The following is a 21,416-nucleotide window of genomic DNA, read 5'->3' as shown; positions in this document are numbered from 1 at the left end:
AAAGGGCCTGGGGTCTCATAGTTTACAAGTACACAGTTAATATTCACTTCAATTCAGAGTTAAGGGTCACTGTAATTTATTTTACGGTCTCATCAGAAGTAGCTCCTTTCTAAGGAAAACTAATAAGAAGATATTTCACATTTTCAAATAAGAGTATTTCTTTTCCCTAGGAAAGTTAAATGAATACTTATTCAGGGAACAGTTGAGGGAATATTAAACTCTTCCACCAATGTTTTCCTTTTTATGCTTACTCCTGTTTCCTCCTCAGACCCCTTGAAGGAACAGCCTGGATGCCTGACAGCACAGTTGCAAAATCTGCAACAGGTGAAACAATCCAGCTATTTTTGTAAACTTTTGGCATCCAGATGAGACTTTTGGAAATTTCAACATTCTTTGATGATCCTGGATATTTTTCACTATGACAGAGAGGGACCTGAATTTTTGCTAACCAATGCTTCTTTAGCCTACTTCTGTTGAACCATTCATAGCTTCATTATCTGACTTCCTAAGAAATAAACAGATTCATTTAGCACTGTCTCTATCTTGAGTGACCAATATAGGTTTTTGCGACACGTCTGCTCAATAGAAAGTGTATCTGCTGGGATGCCTTGAGTCATAATTTTTCAAAGAGATTTTGTGAAGATGCTTTTTATCAAAGAGAAGTGTCATCATTGTAATAGTGTATGTGCAAGTATTTCAAATAAACCTGTCTCTCCTAACAAACCCTGAGAAATGTTTCATCTCCCTTTGGAATTTCAATCAAAGATGAAGTCTGTGAGTGTTTAAGAGTGAACAATGAGGGTAGCAGCAACTCTACTGTGATTCTTGGGAGTCGCAAGGGCCTCTATAGGTCTGTCTGATCTTCCTCTTCACTCTATGGATGGCCAGAGAAGTATGGCAGCGGGGAGAGTCTACTCTTGTTTGCCCTGCCAATTCTCAGGGTGCAGAACCTCCTGAATGTAATCAGGACTGGGCTCACAATCTTCTAACTTTGAAGAGTTTGACTAATATGTTGCTATTATGCTAGTTCCTTTTCCCCACAGATGTGTATGTGCAAACATAATAGCTTTAAGTCTGAGTTGGGATGGCATCCTGGGAAATACCGCTGATCACAAAGTTCGAATGCTTAGATGAAATCCTGGCTTCCCTGCCATATTACCACACTAGGGATGCCACAAGATTCCCCAGACTTGGCCGTCTTCAATAACAAAATCTTATTTCCATATAGTACCAGAGTATGGAAGTCTGTGATCGTGTGCTGCCAGGTTTGCTTCCTCCTGAGCCCTCTCTCCTTGGCTTACAGATGGCTACCTCCCTTCTGTGTCCTCACATGGTCTTTCCTCTGTGTGTGCACATTCTTGGTATCTCCTTGTGCATCCAAATTTCCTCTTTTTATATTGTCACTGTTTAGACTGCATTAGGGTCTGCCAAAAAGGCTTCATTTTAGGTTAATCTCTCTTCCCTTTTAAGGCCCCATCTCCAAAAATAGAGACATTCTTGGTAACATGGAAAGGGCTTCATGTATGACTTTTGGGATGATACAATTCAGTCCATGACATCTGCTTATTAACTTGATATTTTTGGAAAATTTGTTAATCACTTTATGACTAATTTTCCTCATCTCTAATACACGTACACAGATAATACCACCTACTTAATAGGAGTGGTGCTAGTATTAAGTAAGTAAGAAAGAGAAATGCTTAAATAAAGCCTGAAACATCACACAAATTATTTACTGTTACAGTGCATATTATTTTTAGTTCAATTTCACATAAAATCAATATAAAATTCCCGTTATTAGAATAAATGTCCTCTTCTAAGCCTTCTATTTGAACTTCTTGGCAATGTGACAGTTACTTATAAACGTTTATGATTACCTATTAGTCTGGTAGCTTTCAGCAACTTCAAATATTTTGAAAAGAAGTGTGGTCTTTTCTTCAGATGGACATTTTTAATTTCTTTGGATTTAATCCAAAGAATCCAATTTGTAAATGTAGTATCCCAAAGCAGTGAAGACTGCAGCTGATAAATTTAAACTTGTTTTGCAAAGGAAAAAGTTTAGACCTCCAATGTAATATATAAAACTCTTTTGAATTTAGGCAAGTGGAAAATAAATGAGTTTTATCAAAAGCATTTTATACTCAGATTTCTATAAAAAATTATGTTGGAGCTTTTTGTTGTCATTTTTATGGGGATAGTTAACATTGCTAGTTTCTGAGTAACATTTTACAGACCTCGCCTGCCATTCATTGAGTTCAGTGCTCTCAAAAGCAAATTGAGAATCCTTCCCTTCAAAGCTCTCAGAAGCACTGTAGGAAGTACTGGTCACCATCCTCAGCTCCCTCCCATAGGAAGGGCTATAATGTAGGAAGGGCATTTGAAGCATCGGGTATCAGCTGGGATGAGACCACATCCCACATTGGAGTGTCTTAGTTTAACTCCCAGCTCTTCTAATTCCAGCTTCCTGCTGGTATGCACACTGGAAAGTAACAAATCATTGCTCAATTTCTTGGGTTCCTGTCACCCATGTGGGAGATCCTGATTCAGATCTGAGTTTCTGATACTGGCTTGTCCCAGCCATGTTGTGGTGGAGAGTGAAACAGAGGAGGGAGGATCTTGATCTGCTTCTGTCTCTTTGCCTTTCATAAAGGAAAACAAGTAAACAAAATCAATTTTTTTAAGAAGAAGAATGTGATAGATAGTCAAGAAATGAACTCAAATGGCAATTTGAGTCTTAACACTGTAACCTTAGAGAGGTGGCTATAAGGTTTATGACTACAGGGTTCACCTCTCAGTGCACATGCCTTCCCTGGATATAATCCATGATTATTTCAACTTTACTCTTAACATTGTGACTTCCACATCTATGTTCAATATTTTTGCAACTGGAGTGAGCAGAGGAATAAAAGTCCTTTCAGTCTTATCCATAAATACTCTTGTCTTCCTAAACCCTTACTCTTTAGTAAGAAGAAAACATTTACTTTTAGTTCTTTCTGATTTAACACTAAAGCAATTTTCTTCTTAGTGGTATTTAGGTTCATTTAGTCTCCTTCTTCATTCAGTTCAGTTTTTTGAGATAACAGAAGGGCCACATTATTAGTTCTGTCTTATTTTCTTTTGGTAGAAGGGTCCTCTGCCCTCTGGGTCTTTGTTAAATAAGTACTTGCTGATGTTTTTTCTGTCACTCTTCTCCACGTGGTAATTGAGCCTTCTACATGCCTCTGAAACTAAAGCTTGAGTCACAGACTGGGTGATTTCCAATGTGGTCTGCTGACCAGAGAGGAATGGCAGTAGCTGTAGTACAAGAGAACATGCTTCTCTCTTCCCATGTCATGACTTTCCTTACTAGACCAGGCTGTCTTTGTTAGTATAGTACAGTGATTGCTCCCAAATTACTGCAAATGAAAAAACAGATTTTGTACTCTGAATTTTATACTTTCCTGAAATTATCTAGATGGATCTTACCCCATTTTCATTGGTGAAGTCCAGAGTGAACAATGAGACACAATTCAGACAATCTCCTTCTTACTCCATTCCCTAATCAGCCTTCAGTTTGGGGGAAAGTGCTACTTATGCATAATATTGTCATATCCATTTCTATTCTAACTTTAAGAGATAGTTGCTTTCTCTAACATTTAGAAAAAAATCTAGATAACTCTTTCATATAGTGAATGAGGATTTTAAAAACTGAACTTTTTTTTAACAGAAAACTTTTTATTTAAAGTATACAAGCTTCATGCACTTCATAAATAAAAATTTAGGAACATAGAGATTCTTCCCACCTTACCCTCCCTTCCACCTGCACTCCCAGCCTTCTTCTTCTACCATGTCCTATTCTCATTCTTATTTTTTACCAAGATCTATTTTCAGTTAACTTTATACCCATGAGATTAACCTTACACTAAGTACAGAGCTTGACAAACAGTATTAAAAAAAAAAAAAAAAAAAAGCCTGTTTCTCAACAGTCAAGACAAGGTCTGTTCAAAGTCATCACATCTCAAAGTCTCAATTTTACTTCTATAGATTACCTTTTATGTACTCCAATTAGTTATCACAGATCAGGGAGAACATATGGTATTTGTCTTTTTGGGACTGGCTTATTTCACCAAGTATAATGTTTTCCAGTTGCATCCATTTTGTTTCCATTTTGTTGCAAATGACAGGATTTCATTTTTTTTAATCACTGTATAGTATTCTATGGTGTACATATCCAATAATTTCTTTATCCAGTCTTCAATTGACTGGCATCTGGGTTGGTTTCATATCTTAGCTACTGTTTTTTTTCCCTAAAATATTAGAACTTAGGATTTATATTTTGTTGTAAAGCATTACTTATATGTTAACTGTTATCATCCTCTTTTTCTCATTTTCTTCTAAACATACTTTAATCCTCTCACATTCCCTGGGTCTCGGGTCACTGAACATCTAGGGAGATATATATATATATATATATATATAATCTGGGGATATATATCCCCATATATACAATTAATAAGTACTTTTAAATATATTTTTATATTTATACGTCTTTATTTTTATATTATAAATATATTATTTATTTATATAATTAATAAGTACTTTTAAAATCATTATATATTGCTATTTTATTTGGTTTCTTTTATGAATCCAGATTCTCATTTCAATTGCCCATGAAAAATTCTTACTATTAGGAAATCCAAAATTCATGCAAAATCTTTATGCAACAACTAAATTTCTTAATTTTTGCCTACCTTGGAAAGTATCACATAAATCTCGGTTTGTGGAGTCATTTTGTTTCATTAAAAGCCCTACTCTAGAAGCCATAGTCATTCTTTACTTCATAATTTCTTCCCTCTCAATTTTGCTCTCAAATTAAGATATTTATCTTAAGTGTGCTGCCTCCAGGGTAATCTTCAGAAGTCTCAGGAAAGTGAAGAACCTCTACATTTGAAAGTTTTCAAGAGTCCTTTTATGTACATCCCAATATTTGAAAGACAGAGTTAAGTAAAATAGGGCCAGTGTTGTGGTACAACACATTAGGCTGCTGCTTGCAAAGCCAGCATCCCGTATGAGCACCTGTTCAAGTTCTGGCTGTTCCAGTTACAATCAGCTCCTTATTAATGTGCCTGGAAAAGCAACAGAAGATGGCCCGAGTCATTGAGCCCCTGTCCCCATGTGGGAGACCTGGATGGAGTTTTAGGTTCCTGGTTTCAGCCTGGCTCAGCCATGGCAATTGTGCCCATTTGGGGATTGACCTAGCAGGTGATGATGCTTCTCTCTCTGTACTTCTCCTCACCACCCCACCCCTGCCCACCTTCTCTGTAACTCTGACTTTGAAATAAATAAATCCTTAAAAAGTGGCTGAGTATAAATTTCTGGTAAAATTTATCAATTATGTTGTTTCACTCCTCATAAGCTTTCAGTGTCTTTTTCTGCTGGATACTACTGCATGAAGTTCAACTTTCCAGCACAATATTTAAGATTCTTCACTGTTTTCCACCATCACCTGCACATAACTTGTTCTCAGACCATCTGAATATTTTAAATGCAGTGTTATGCTTGTCTTTGCATCTATGCTCTTTACTCCTGGCCCCACTGCTTAAAATGTGTTTTAGCCTGTGCTCACTTGGTAGGTCTGACATTTGCTCACTTAGTGACCATGGGAAAATTTCATACTGTCTCTGTACCACTGTTTCCTCATTTCTAGGATAGAGAGAGAAATGAAACTTAACTCATGGAATCTTTCTGAGGATTCAATAAAAGAAAAAAAAATTAGTACTAGAAATTATCAGGCCTGTTTTAAGTACCTGGAAATTTTTAGACATTATCTGAAGATTGTATCATTAATTTTTATTTGTCTTTATCAGTGGCTGCAGCATCATCAACTTCCTGGAGAGCCTTTACTTAACCTTGAAGACCTAGTTGAAACATCTTATCTTTAAAAATTGCTCCAAGGAATCCCATTTATTCATACTGCCATGGTGCCATGTTGGATTTTGTATTAACCTCAAGTTTCTAAAAACTTAAGGACAGAGACCATGACAGTCATTTTAATAGGAGTTTCCAGGATTTACATTCAGTACTTGATCAATTGCTACAAGTGGTAATTGTTCAATGCATAACTGCTGAAAGAAGGAAAACATAATAATTAATAGTAATAGTAACAAAAATAATAACGAACTGCATCCTTACTGTGTGACAAACTCTTCTAACATTTCCCAAGGGCTGAGTCACTGGGTTCTCTAAAGGCCATATAATTAGATAATTCTGTTATCAATCCCATTGCACAGACAAGAAGCTGAGAGATGGACAATTCAGGTAAGTTGGTCACAACCTGGACTAAATCAAGATTGTTTGGCTCCAAATTCTGTACATTTAGCCCCAGTACTGCATAACTTTTCCTGCACAAGATGGAGGTCACAAGGATAAAGGCTAAAATCAAACACTGTGTAAGTAACTTTCTGTTGTGATATTCTGTGCTCTAAGGATTTCTCTTAGTCACTTTGTGTTTAATATATTCAAAAATAATATATTAAAATATCTATTATTTCTTCAGAAATGTCATTAAAATGTCTAACTGTTAATATTTATTCACTGAGCATTTCTAGATTGATAAAATGATTATGTTTTATATCAATTAATCATAGCATGCTTATTCATACTCTCACCTACTTACAATTTTATTCAATTCTTTTTTACAATAAATGGTTCTGCTTTAAATGAAATCAATCAAATAGGCATTATCTGGAATCTGGAATTTTATAATTCCTCACATTTAAGGTCTACCTATCTTTACCTAAAATAAAAGCTTTACTCCAGGTTTGATAATGTTGGATTTATATTTTATTAATATAAAGGAAACATATTTAATGTATTTCATAAATACACTTCTAGTAAGATAAGCATAGTTTCTCTCCCCACTATATCACTCAATATCCTTCCTCTATCCTTGCTTTTTCTTTCCTTTAGTTTTTGCTTTAACATACTTTCAATTTACTTTATAATCACAAACTTGATGTAAAACAACCAAAAGGTTAAACAAATAAAAATTAAAAAGACTATTGTTCCACAAGAATATAGATAAGGACTATAAACAATAATCAAATCAAAAGATGTCAGTTTCATTCTTATACTTCTTTGTATTCTACATTAATTACTACATATCAGAGAAAACATACTAGTCTTCTTGGGACTGCCTTATTCACTAAGAATAATGGTCTTCAGTTGCATCCATTTTGTTGCAAAAGACAGGATTTCATTTTTTATGGCAGATTAGTATCCCGTTATGTATGTATGTATATATATATATATGTATAGTATATATATTATAGAAATATATCTTCATAATTACTTGTTTATATACTGAATCTTCTTCTTCAATCATCAGATGATGACATCTGAGTTGATTACATTTCTTAATCATGGTGAACTGAGCTGCTATAAACATGGGGATACAAATAACACTTTCTTCATATGCTGATTTCATGTCTTTTGGGTAAATTCCCAAGAGTAGAATGGCTGGATCATGTGTCAAATATATTTGTAGATTTTCGAGGGATCTCCATTGTGCCATCCATAATGGTGGTACTAGTTCACATTCCCACCAACAGTGGGTTAGTGTACCTTTCACTCCACATCCTCACCACCAATTATTATGTTTTTATTTTTGGATGGTAGCCATGTGGGCTAGGGTGAGGTGAAACCTCATTGTGGTTTTATTTTCACTTCCCTGAAGGCTAGTGGTCCTGAGCACATTTTATTTGTCTATTGTCCATTTGATTCTCCTCTTTTGAAAAATGCCTGTTCAAATCATTTGCCCATTTCTTAACTGGATTGTTTATTTTATTGTTGTTGAGTTTATGGAGCTCCTTATATATATTCTGTATATTAATCTTTTTTCAGATGCGTTGTTTGCAAATATTTTCTCCTAATCTACAGGTCAGCTCTTTACATTGTTCAGCGTTTTCTTTGCTATGCAGCAGCTTCATAGCTTGATATAATCCCATTTGTCTGTTTTTTATTTTATTGCCTATACTTCTGGAGTCTTATCCATGAAGTCTTTGCCTATGCCAATGTCTCGAAGTTTCCCCAATGTTTTCTCTAGTAATCTGATGATATCAGGTTGTAGAGTAAGATATTTGATCTATTGTGAGTTGATTTTTGTATAATGTGTAGAGTTCTTGTTTCATACTTCAGTATGCAGAGATCCAATTTTCCTAACACCATTTGCTAAGGAGACTGTCCTTTCTGCAGGGAGTGATTTTAGCTCATTTGTCAAAGATTAACTGGCTGTAGATGCTTGGGTTAATTTCTGGGGTTTCCATTCTGTTCCATAGGTCTATATGTCTATTTTTGTTCTAATACCAGGCTATTTTTGTTATAACTGCCCTATAGTATGTCTTAAAATATGATATCGTGATGCTATGGCTTTGTTTTTATTGTTTGAAATTGCTTTAGAGATTTTGGAGATTTATACATTTTAAAACATATTGCATTTGAGGTAGGTGCTTCTTGGAGGATGATTACATATAGCAAAAGGCAAGATTTCTTTCAGAATTTTAACCATATGACTGTCCCTAGGGATGTTTATATTTATTAATTATGAATATTGTAGAAATCGTAATGAAAGACACACTAAATGGTAGAGAAGGCTTAATGTTGTTTTGATGACATGTCCTTTACTGTGGAAGAGAATTGCCAGCTAATGTGAAGATATTGTTTTTTGTTTCATTCTAGATTATGACAATCTTGAAAAGTAAGTGAAAACAAAGCAAATATAAAACCAAAGTGGGATGGGATGGGGTAGGGGATGGCACTGTGACAAAGTAGGTCAAGCCACTGCCTATAATGATGGCATCACATAAGGACACCAATTCAAGTCATAGCTGCTCCACTTCAATTCTAGATCCCTGCTGTTGCATCAGGAAATGCAGCAGAAGATGGCTCAAGTGCTGGGTTCCCTGCCATCCACATGCGAGATCCAGATTTGGCCCCTGGCTTTATTTAGGTCATTTGGGGAAGGAACCATCAGATGAAATTATCCCTCTCTCTGTCTCTCCTTTTATCTGTAAAGCTGGTTTTCAAACAAATAAATATTAAAAAAATAAAACCAAGAGGAGAAATGTTTGTTATTTTACAACAAAACAATTATGGCATTTGGGGAAAAAAAATGGCAGATTAGGGAGCAGAATGCTTCACTGGGCTAAGGATAAACAGTGAGAGGAAAAGTGGTAGAGGTGCATTTTCATCAGAGAACTGGAGAGAAAACCTCCCAGGAAGCTCCACAACAGGAGATGAAATGGAATTCACCTGAGCAGAGTGTGTGAACGTGCAACACGAGCATTAGTGCCGTGGCGGCAGGGAAGAGCCAGAGCCAGCAGCAGTTTGGAAATGGAGGTGAGGCTGGGCTACAGCAACCCATGGTGATAGAGCCAGAGGGAGAGTGTGGCAGGACTGGAGCCCTGGGGTTGGCAGTAGCTGGCTGTTGCCTCTGGACCCAGTGGAAGAGGAGGATGAAGTCTGATTTCCCTAAAAGTCTCCAAAGCAGAGCCCGCTCTCCAGTTGAGAGAGGGTGGGCACCATTTGAGTATGGCAGCAGCCAAAGAACCCCTCAGGCACACACATAACAACTGACTGAAATGGAAAACCTGAATGGCAGCAACGGTGGCGGTGGCAGGCAGGTGGTCAGCCAATGGCTCTGATGTGTGTGTGAGGCAGAGATTCAAGTGGAGGAAATGGTCCGCAATTCTTACTGACTTTAAGCCTGGCTGGGAGGTGGTTGGGCAGCTATGTGGGATGGAGGGGTGCCGATGCCCACAATACCCCAGAGTCAAAATGCTCAGGAGAATTGCTTTGGGGAGCATCTGTCTTGTTGATGGACAGACTGGCAGGGCAAAGGGAAATCTCTGAACCCAGTGACTATGGGTGCCTTATGCATTGGGATCCTGGAGACTCTTTGGTTACATAAAAAGGTGCAGGGTGTAGCTGGGTACACATCTTGGTACTCTCTGAAAATGCAGACATTCCATGGAGCCACAGAAATGTAGCCCAAAAGGAAAAGCCATCAGAAGGGAAAAATAAAAATTAATACCACAAATGCCTAAAAATAAGTACAGAAATTCAAGAAACAAGAATAAAGAAGACACCATGACTCCCCCACAAGAACACAATGATATTTCAACATTAAAATGCAAAGATGAAGAGATTGAAGAAATGCTAGAAATGGAATTCAAACATAAAATCATAGGATTACTCAAAAGTAATCAGAAGCAAATCCATGAACTAAAGAAAACCATACAAGACACAAATGAAAATGTTTCTCATGAAATTGAGATTTTTAAAGAGAAATCAAAATGAAATATTAGAAATGGAGACATCAACAGACCAAATAAGAAATGCAGGGAAAACTTTAACAGCAGACTTGGAGAGACAGAAGAAAGAATAGCCGAACTAGTAGACAAATCTCTACAGTCAGGGAGAAAAAAAAGACAATAGGAAACTTAAAAACAGTGTTGGAGATCTATGGCTATGGGATACTATCAAATGACCCAACATATGGGTCTAGGAGTTCCTGAAGGGATAGTAAGAGAGAATGGACTGGAAAAAATGGACTGAAATAACAGAAAACTTCCCCAATGTCAAGAAAGGGGCATCCAAGTGGAAGAAGCACATATAACTCCTTACAGACATGCCTAGAAAAGATCTTCACCAAGACACATTGCAGTCAAGCTTACCACAGTAAACATAAAGATTCTAAAATGTGCATGAGAGAAACACCAGATTACTTACAGAGGATTTCCAATTAGATTCATAAATGACTTCACATCAGACATCTGACAGGCCAGAAGGGAATGGTGAGATATTGTACAAGTCATAAAAAAAAGAAAAAGAAAAAAAAAACCTGTCAACCCAGAATACTCTACCTCACAAATCTCGCATTTATTAATGAAGGTGAAATAAAGACCTCCCTTAACAAACAGAAATTGAAAGAATTTGTGGAAACACATTCAGTCTTACAAAAGATGCTTAAGGATGTGCTGCAAACAGAAACACAGTAAAATAGACATCATTATGAAAAATGAAAAGGTAGATAATCCCCCAGTAGAAGTACAAAAGAAATTCAAAATAAATAATAGAAATATTTATGGAAAAATGGTGCAGCCAAGTGGTTACATACTAATAGTCACTCTGAAAATAAATGGCTTCAATTGCCCAGTTAAAAGATACAGAATGGCTGAATGGATTAAAAAGCATACCCATAGATTTGTTGCTTACAACAAACACATGTCACCAACAAAGACACATGCAGATTGAAAGTGAAAGGAATGAAAAAGACATTCCATTCTACAGAAACCAAAAAAGAGCTGGTGTTGCCATCCTAATATTAGGCAAAATAGACTTTAATACAAAAACTCTTAAAAGAGATGATGAAGGGCACTATGTAATGATTAAGGGGTTAATTCAACAGGAAGACTGTAACTATTATAAATGTACATGCACCTAATTACAGAGCACCTGGCTATTTAAAAGAAATGTTAATGGACCTAAAGGGAGTCATAGACTCCAGTACAAAAGTTATTGGGGACTTCAATACCCCACTCTCAACAATGGTAGATAAGCCAGACAGAAAATCAGCAAGGAAACAACAGAGTTAATTGACACTATAGACCAAATGGACTTAAAGGACATTACAGAACCTTTCACCTCACAGTGGCAGAATACACATCCTTCTCATCAATATATGAAACATTCTCTAGGATAGACCACATACTAGATCACAAAGCAAGTCTCAGCAAATTCACAAAAATTGAAATGCTTCTATGTATGTTATCTGACCACAATGGAATAAAGCTGGAAATCCACAACTTAAGAATCTAGATGATATGCAAACACATAGAAACTGAAAAACATGCTCCTGAGTGAACAGTGGGTCATAGAAGAAATCTAAAAAGAAATAAAAAAATTTCTGGAAACAAATGAAGATGGGAATATATCATATCGACACTTATATCAACACTTCTAGGCTACAACATAAACACTGTTAAGAGGGAAGTTTATAGCAGTTGGTGCCTACATGAAGAAACTGGAAAGGTAACAAATAAATGAGCTATGAGTGCATCTTAAGAACCTAGAATATCAACAACAAACCAAACCCAAAATTAGTAGAAGGAAAAAATAATTAAAATTATAGAATAAACAAACAAATTGAAAACAAAAAGATACAAAAATTAGTGAAATGAAGAGCTGCTTTTTTTGAAAAACTAAACAAAATGGATATCCCATTGGCCTAATTAACCAAAAAAAAAAAAAAAGTAAGGAAAATACTCAAATCAGTACAATCAGAGATAAAAAGGGAAAATAGATAACACTGAAATAAAAAGGATCATCAGAAACTAATTTTTAAAGATTTACTTATTTATTTGAAAGACAGAGTTTCAGAGGCAGAGAGAGAGAGAGAGAGAGAGAGTCTTCCATCTGCTGGTTCATTCGCTAAGTGGCTGCAATTGCCAGAGCTGCGCCAATCTGAAACTAAGAGCTTCCTCTGGGTCTCCCATGTGGTTGCAGGAGCCCAAACACTTGGGCCATCTTTCATTGCTTTTCCAGGCCATAGTAGAGAGCTGGATAGGAAGTGGAGCAGCCAGGACTCGAACCAGTGCCCCTATGGGGTGCCAGCACTGCAGGTTGCAGCTTTACCCGCTAAGCCACAGCACTGGCCCCTATCAGAAAATATTGCAAAAAGCTGTGAATTGGACAGATTCACAGAAACATACAAACTACCAAATTTGAGTTACGAAGATATAGAAAACCTAAACATACCAATAACCAAGAGAAATTGAATCAGTAATAAAGACCCTCCCACAAAGAAAACCCCATGACTGATGGCTTCATGGCAGAATTCTAAAAGACATTTAAAGAAGAATTAATTCCAATTCTTTTCAACATATTTAAACCAACTAAAAAGGAGGGAATCCACCCAAATTCCTACTATGAAGCCTGTATCACCTGAAAAAGATGCAACAGAGAAAGAGAACTATAGAACAAAATCTCTGATGAACATTGATGCAAAAATCCTCACCAAAATATTAGCTAACCTAATCCAACAACATGTAGGAAATATTCATATGGAGCAAGTGGGAATTTTCCTGGTATGCAGGGATGGTTCAACATTCACAAATCAATCAATGTGATACATCACATTTACACACTTAAGAACAAAAACCATATGGTTATCTCTAAAGACACAGAGAAAGCATTTGATAAAATGCAACTTCCTTTCCTGATGAAAGCAAATTGGGTATAGAAAAAACATTCCTCCACACAATTATGGCAATTTATGAGAAACCCACAGCCAGCACCTTATTGAATAGGAAAAAGTTGGAAGCATTCCCCCTAAGATCTGGAACCAGATAATGGTTCCCACTCTCACCATTACTGTTCCATATAGTTCTGGAAATTTTAGGTAGAGACGTTAGGCAAGAAAAATCAAATGGATACAAATTATCCATATTTGCAGACAACATGATTCTATATTTAGGGCATCCAAAAGACTCCACAGAGAGAGACTATTGGAACTCATAAAAGAGTTTGGTAAAAGTGACAGGATATAATCAACACACAAAAATCAGTAACTTAATGAACACAGACAATATCATGGTTGAGAAAGAACATTTAAGATCAGTCCCATTCACAATATCTGCATGGGGCTGGAGCTGTGGTAAAGCAGGAAAAGTTGCTGCCTGCAGTGCCAGCATCCCATATGGGTGCTGGTTCAAGGCTGGGCAGCTCCACTTCTGATCCACTTCTGCTATGGCCTGGGAAAGCGGTAGAGGATGGCCCAGCTCCTTGTTCTCCTGCGCCTGCATGGGAAGACCTGGAGGTAGCTCATGGCTCCTGGCTTGGATCTGGGCAGCTCTGGCTGTTGCAGCCGAATGGGGAGTGAACCAGCAGATAGGAAACCTCTTTCTCTCTCTGCCTCTCCTTCTCTGTGTAACTCTGACTTTCAAATAAATAAATAAATCTTTTAAAAAATATCCCAAAACAATTAAATACCTTGAAATCAATTTAAGCAAGGATGTCAAAGATCTCTATGATAAAAATGTCAAAAAAACTAAGATGTTTATATGGATTCAAGTTGAGTTTGTAGGTGATATAGAAAGTGGTTTATTGGGGCCAGCACTGTGGTGTAGCAGGTAAAACCACCACCTGCAGTGCCGGCATTCCATATGGGCGCTGGTTCGAGTCCTGGCTGCTTCATTTCCTATCCAGCTCTCTGCTATGACCTGAGAAAGGAGTAGAAGATGGCTCAGGTCCTTGGGCCCCTGCACCCATGTGGAGTATCCAGAAGCAGTTCCTGGCTCCTGGCTTCGGACTATCCATTTGTGGCCAACTGGGGAGTGAACCAGCAATTAGAAGACCTCTCTCTCTCTCTCTCTCTCTCTCTCTCTGCCTCCCCTCTCTCTCTGTAACTCTGACTTTCAAATAAATAAATAAATCTTTTTTAAAGAAGTGGTTTATTGTCTTAGCTAGTGTACCATTCAGGGAAGAAAAGGCAATATTACTCATAAACGTAACATAACTCAAGGATAGCATGTTTGAGTTTGTATTCATTTCCTTTACCTGTTGTAACAAATTAACACAAACTTAGTTTAACACAAAACAATTTTTAATTCCAGTTCTATTGGCTTGGCTTCGTAGTTTCCCTGCTATGGGTGTCAGGGTTCTTTTTACAAGATTTATTTATTTATTTGAAAGACAGAGAGAGAGTGTGTGTGTGTGTGTGTGAGAGAGAGAGAGAGAGAGAGAGAGAGAGAGAGAGATCTTCCTTCCTCTGGCTCACTCCCCAAATGCGTGCAATGGATACACCTGGAGCCAGGAGCCAGGAGCTTCTTCTGGGTCTCCCACATGGGTACAGGGGCCCAGGCACTGGGCCATCTTCCAGTACTTTCCGAGGTCATTAGCAGGGAACTGGATCAGAAGTTGAGCAGTGGGGACTCGAACTGGTACCCATATGGGATGTGTATGTTGTAGGTGGCAACTTTACTCTGTATGCCACAGCGCTGGCCCTGGGTTTGAGTTATTGCACAAGGCTAAAATAAAAATGTTGGCCACCTGAGCTCTTATCAGGAGACCCTGGGAACCATTCATTTCCAAATTCATTCATTCATGGAAATAACAAGTTTGTCTCCTTTCGTATGTTACTTTCCCTACCTAATTTCTGTTTCCTGGGATTACCCACCAAATAAATTATTGTTTCATTGACTCTTGTTTCAAGCTCTGCTGAAAGCATCACTAGTACTCTCCTTTGTTTTGGAATTGGATATCTCAATTCCAAATTCTGATTTATAATTCTAGTTTCCCACTAATGCAAACCCTGAAGAAAGGGAATCCAGGGGCTCCTGGAAAGGTAAGAAAAACATATGTAACTCTCCAATATCCCTGACAATTGGGAGACAAGAGACTGGGGAAACCAATGCAAGGTAATCATCAGATGTTGTTGAGGCTGTCTGTTGTACCTGATTTAGCACTCTGCACCATTCTGTGCAAAACAGGTTACTCCAATGTTATTTCCCTGATTGGTTCATGTAGCATATAGCAGTAGCATATGCTTTCAATTCCCTGATTGGTTGCTATCCCTGCCTTATGATTGGTTGTTTTTCTGCCCCTCTCCTTGATTGGCTAAATTCAGACAGGGGTCAATCAAAGAGAGCTACTTTGTGTATAATACAACCAGTCCAGGCAATCTTCTTTGGCAATTCCTCCCTTGTAGCCCCACTACTGAGTGCTGCAGCAGATTTCTCATTTTCAATTAATCTCACTTTACCCACTGTCCCTGACTGCATGGAAATTCTTCAACATTGGACAAGAACCAAGATGGCCATCATCATCCTGCAACACTGGGATGCAGGGATGATGGTTCAGGTATTTAAGTTCCTGCCACCCACTTGGAAGACCTAGATGGCAGCTCAGCTCCCAGCTTTGGCTTGGCCTGACCCTGGTGGTTGTCACTTGGCAAGTAGATCAGAGCCTGGAAGTGGAAGTTCTCTTCTCTCTTCTCTCTCTCTCTCTCTCTCTGTGTGTGTGTGTGTCTCTCTCTCTGTCTCTCTCTCTCTCTCTCCACATGTGTGTGTGTGTGTGTTCATGTATGTGTGTCTTTGAGAAAGAAAGAATGAGAGAAAGAGGAAGGAAGGAAGGAAGGAAGGAAGGAAGGAAGAAAGGAAGGATGGAAGGAAGCAAAGAAAGACCAACACATGGAAGAAGAAAGAAGTGGCAGTGATGTGGAGATAGATTTCAGAAGATTTATTTATCTCTTCATGAAAATATTGCACAAATGCTACCTTCTAGTATTCTGGTATAGGATTTTAGCTTTTGAGAAATGGGAAGTTACTGCAGTTTATGAGATAGGAAAATTGTAGAATAAAATTTTCTTTAGAAATGTTAAGCTGTTAAGCTAGTGTCATCAGGGTACCAGGACAAACATACTAGAACCAGTTAGAGAACTGATAATTTATCTTTTAAACACAGTTTAGGATTGGAGAGATGATACCTACCCCAGCAAACTGATAACGGTATTATATAGGAAAGAATGACTTTGATGAAAAGTAATAAGGAATACTTGGCAGAACTCAGTAATTGGTAAAAATAAGATAAGAGAAATGGGAGAATCTGAGGTATAGCTAAATGCTCAATACATAGCTCTGGTTCAAGAACAAAGCCACAACCCCAACTCAATATAATACCATTTTTGAATATGGATACTGAGTAAGCCAGAAGCAAAGAACAAAAATAAGAACATCGATTTTTATACTCTTATCTTTGTTTTCCCACTTGCTAATGCAGGATGTCACTGTTGATGTTTCCTGTCATAGCACATAATCCATCATTTTGATTTACCCACCATTTATCCAGCACTTAGTTTGATAATAATTCTTGCCTATTAACAGGAGGAGAAAAGCTCAGAAAATGTCTTTTCAGAAAATATAAAAGGAGAGACTACAATAAAGCATAGACCAGAAGTACTAAAAAAAATGACTCAAGTTCAGAACACATTGGAGAGCACGAGCTGTGGTTAAATTAGTCCTACCACTTGGGGAGGGTTGATACTTTTCTTACACATATTCAGCTGTTGTCTCCTTTGCTATGTGAACCAGAAACATCATGAAGAAATAATGGAGTAGTCGCAGAGCACGACACATATGGTGGGCATTTGTTTGAAATCTCAGGGTGGGGGGTTATTTCTCTTAAAAGAAAGAAAGAAACTCAGCAAAACTATTAGGAAACTATTCTAAACTTGTGCTAAGTCAACTTGGTACAAGTTTTACTGCCTCAGTTCTCCTAGTTAGATAGTGTTTATTTTTAGATTAAATTGGTACACAAACACAGGCAGTACTGAAGATCATATTACAATCTGAAACTGTCTTGAGTGTTTCTCGTTTGGCTTTACCAAAAATGCATTGTTCCAAACACTTTTTCTCTTTAATTTTTAAACCCTTGTGTATTTTTAAAGAAAATGCAATCCACATGTTTCTTATGCATTTATTCTTAACTCATCAAATTCCTCTCATGAAAGAGTAACTTGGTGACCAAAAAGCCTTAGCAAATCATTTACTTTCCTTGTTTAGGAAAGAAATAACAATCTCATTAGTAGAATCTATGTTAGATTCCCAAGTACTCACTTTGTCCACCATGTAAATAATATAGAATGTGTTTTTATGGTTTCCTTTAGCCTATTAATATAACATTAGCCAATATCATCTTTAACATTATCAACAATCATAAGACTATTTCATTCTATTATTTACTATTATTGTTATGAACAACAGAGTAGCATTAGTGAGGTTGTAAGAAATACACACTTTTATAAGATCTTCAATTACAAAGTGTTTTCATCTCACTCATCTCTACCTAAAAAGTTGAGTAAAAGTAGATTTCCAGGGTGTTGTGCCTATGCATTTCATTTTCTGATGCACTCCCAGGCAGACAGAAAGAATCTGTCAATTGCTTTATCTCATCCATGAATCTTCTTTCCAGTTTCATTTGTCTCAGCTCTACTGTTATGGTTTAGAATGTGCTATTCATCTCCCTTTGGGTCTCTAACCCTTTATCTTCAAATCCTTGTTGCTGTTTGTAGAATGTGAATTAATACTAACATATTCCTTAAATATTTAATTGTTAGACTAGAAGTTCCTGCCCTACTGGCATTCATGTTGTGCTGAAGAATGTTACATTATTTTAATTAGTTTACTGTGTGAATCATACACTGCTACAGGTCTGTAAGTGTTCCAAAAAGTTGGATTTCTATATGCAGAAATATGAAACAAGTCATCTACCCTACAACCTACACAGCAATCAATTCACAGTGGGTCAAGGATTTAAATCAAAGGCATGAAAAAATCAAATTACTAAAGGAGAACTAGGGAAAACATTGCAAGACATTGGCATAGGCAAAGACTTCTTGACCGGACCCCAATAGCACAGGCAATGGAGCAAATATAGACAAATGGGATTACATAAAGCTAAGAAACTTCTGTATAGACAAAGGAAACACTCAACAAAGTAAAAAGTCAAGCAACAGAATGGAAAAATATTTGCAAACTATACATTTCAGAAATGATTATTATCTAGGATATATAAGGAGCTAAAGAAACTCAACAACAAAACAAGAAATCCAGTTAAGATATGGGCTATGATATGAATAGGCATTTTTTAAAAGTACGAAACACAAATGGTCAACAGACACATGAGAAGACATTCAGGATCACTAGCCTTCAGAGAAATGCAAAGGAAAATCACAAAGAGGTTTCACCTGACTCCAGTTAGGATGGCTATCAACCAAGAATCAAAAAACAAAAAAAAAAAAATTCTACCAGACATTTAAAGAAGAACTAACTCCAATTCTTCTCAAACTATTCAGAACAATCAAAAAAGAGGAATGTTCACAAATTCTTTCTATGAAGCCAGCATCACTTTAATTCCTAAGCCAGAAAAAAGATGCAGCATTGAAAGAGAATTACAGACCAATATCCCTGATGAACATAGGTGCAAAAATCCTCAATAAAATTCTGGCCAGTAGAATGCAACAACACATCAGAAAGATCATCCACCAGACCAAGTGGGATTTATCCCTGGTATGCAGGGATGGTTCAATGTTCACAAAACAAACAATGTGATACACCACATTAACAGACTGCAGAAGAAAAACCATATGATTCTCTCAATAGACACAGAGAAAGCATTTGATAAAATACAACACCCTTTCATGATGAAAACCCTAAGCAAACTGGGTATGGAAGCAACATTCCTCAATACAATCAAAGCAATTTATGAATAATCCATGGCTAGCATCCTATTGAATGTGGAGAAGTTGGAAGCATTTCCACTGAGATCTGGTATCACACAGGGATGCCCACACTCACCACTGCTGTTCAATATAGTTCTGGAAGTTTTAGCCAGAGCGATTAGGCAAGAAAAAGAAATTAAAGGGATACAAATTGGGAAGGAAGAACTCAAACTATCCCTCTTTGCAGATGATATGGTTCTTTATTTAGGGGACCCAAAGAACTCTACTAAGAGACTATTGGAACTCATCGAAGAGTTTGGCAAAGTAGCAGGATATAAAATCAATGCACAAAAAGCAACAGCCTTTGTATACACAGGCAATGCCATGGTTGAGGAAGAACTGCTAAGATCAATCCCATTCTCAATAGCTACAAAAACAATCAAATACCTTGGAATAAACTTAACCAAGGATGTTAAAGATCTCTACGATGAAAACTACAAAACCTTAGAGAAAGAAATAGAAGAGGATACCAAAAAATGGAAAATCTTCCATGCTCATAGATTGGAAGAATCGATAGCATCAAAATGTCCATTCTCCCAAAAGCAATTTATAGATTCAATGCAATACCAATCAAAATGCTAAAGACATTCTTCTCAGATCTGGAAAAAATGATGCTGAAATTCATATGGAGACACAAGAGACCTCAAATAGCCAAAGCGATCTTGTACAACAAAAACAAAGCCAGAGGCATCACAATACCGGATTTAAGGACATACTACAGGGCGGTTGTTATCAAAACAGCATGGTACTGGTACAGAAACGAATGGATAGACCAATGGAACAGAATAGAAACACCAGAAATCAAACCAAACATCTACAGGCAACTTATATTTGATCAAGGATCCAAAACCAATCCCTGGAGTAAGGAGAGTCTATTCAATAAATGCTGCTGGGAAAACTGGATTTCCACGTGCAGAAGCACAAAGCAAGACCCCTACCTTTCACCTTACACAAAAATCCACTCAACATGGATTAAAGACCTAAATCTATGACTCGACACCATCAAATTATTAGAGAGCATTGGAGAAACCCTGCAAGATATAGGTACTGGCAAGATATAGGTACAAGACTTCTTGGAGAAGACCCTGGAAGCACAGGCAGTCAAAGCCAAAATTAACATTTGGGATTGCATCAAATTGAGAAGTTTCTGTACAGCAAAATAAACAGTCAGTAAAGTGAAGAGGCAACCGACAGAATGGGAAAAAATATTTGCAAACTATGCAATAGATAAAGGGTTGATAACAAGAATCTACAACGAAATCAAGAAACTCCACAACAACAAAACAAACAACCCACTTAAGAGATGGGCCAAGCACCTCAATAGACATTTTTCGAAAGAGGAAATCCAAAATGGCCAACAGACACATGGAAAAATGTTCAAGATCACTAGCCATCAGGGAAATGCAAATCAAAACCACAATGAGGTTTCACCTCACCCTGGTGAGAATGGCTCACATACAGAAATCTACCAACAACAGATGCTGGTGTGGATGTGGGTAAAAAGGGACACTAATCCACTGTTGGTGGGAATGCAAACTGGTTAAGCCACTATGTAAGTCAGTCTGGAGATTCCTCAGAAACCTGAATATAACCCTACCATACAACCCAGCATTCCACTCCTTGGAATTTACCCAAAGGAAAATAAATTGGCAAACAAAAAAGCTGTCTGCACCTTAATTTATTGCAGCTCAATTCACACTAGTTAAACCTGGAACCAACCTAAATGCCCATCAACAGTAGACTGGATAAAGAAGTTATGGGACATGTACTCTACAGAATACTATACAGCAGTCAAAAAACATGAAATCCGGTCATTTGCAACAAAATGGAGGAATCTGGAGCACATCATGCTGAGTGAAATAAGCCAGTTCCAGAGGGACAAATATCATATGTTCTCCCTGATCGGTGACAACTGACCAAAAAGGAAACCTGTTGAAGTGAAATGGACACTATGAGAAACAGTCATTTGATCAGCCCTTGCCCTGACTGTTGATGAACAACTTAATACTTTATCCCTTTTAGTATTTTTTTTGTTCTACTTAATACTATTGATTGAACTATGTAATTAACACGCAATTATTCTTAGGTGTTTAAATTTAAC

The sequence above is a fragment of the Lepus europaeus genome, chromosome 2, assembly GCF_033115175.1.
Source record: "Lepus europaeus isolate LE1 chromosome 2, mLepTim1.pri, whole genome shotgun sequence".
Taxonomy (NCBI): Eukaryota; Metazoa; Chordata; class Mammalia; order Lagomorpha; family Leporidae; genus Lepus; species Lepus europaeus.
Note: the sequence above shows the minus strand (reverse complement) of the source record.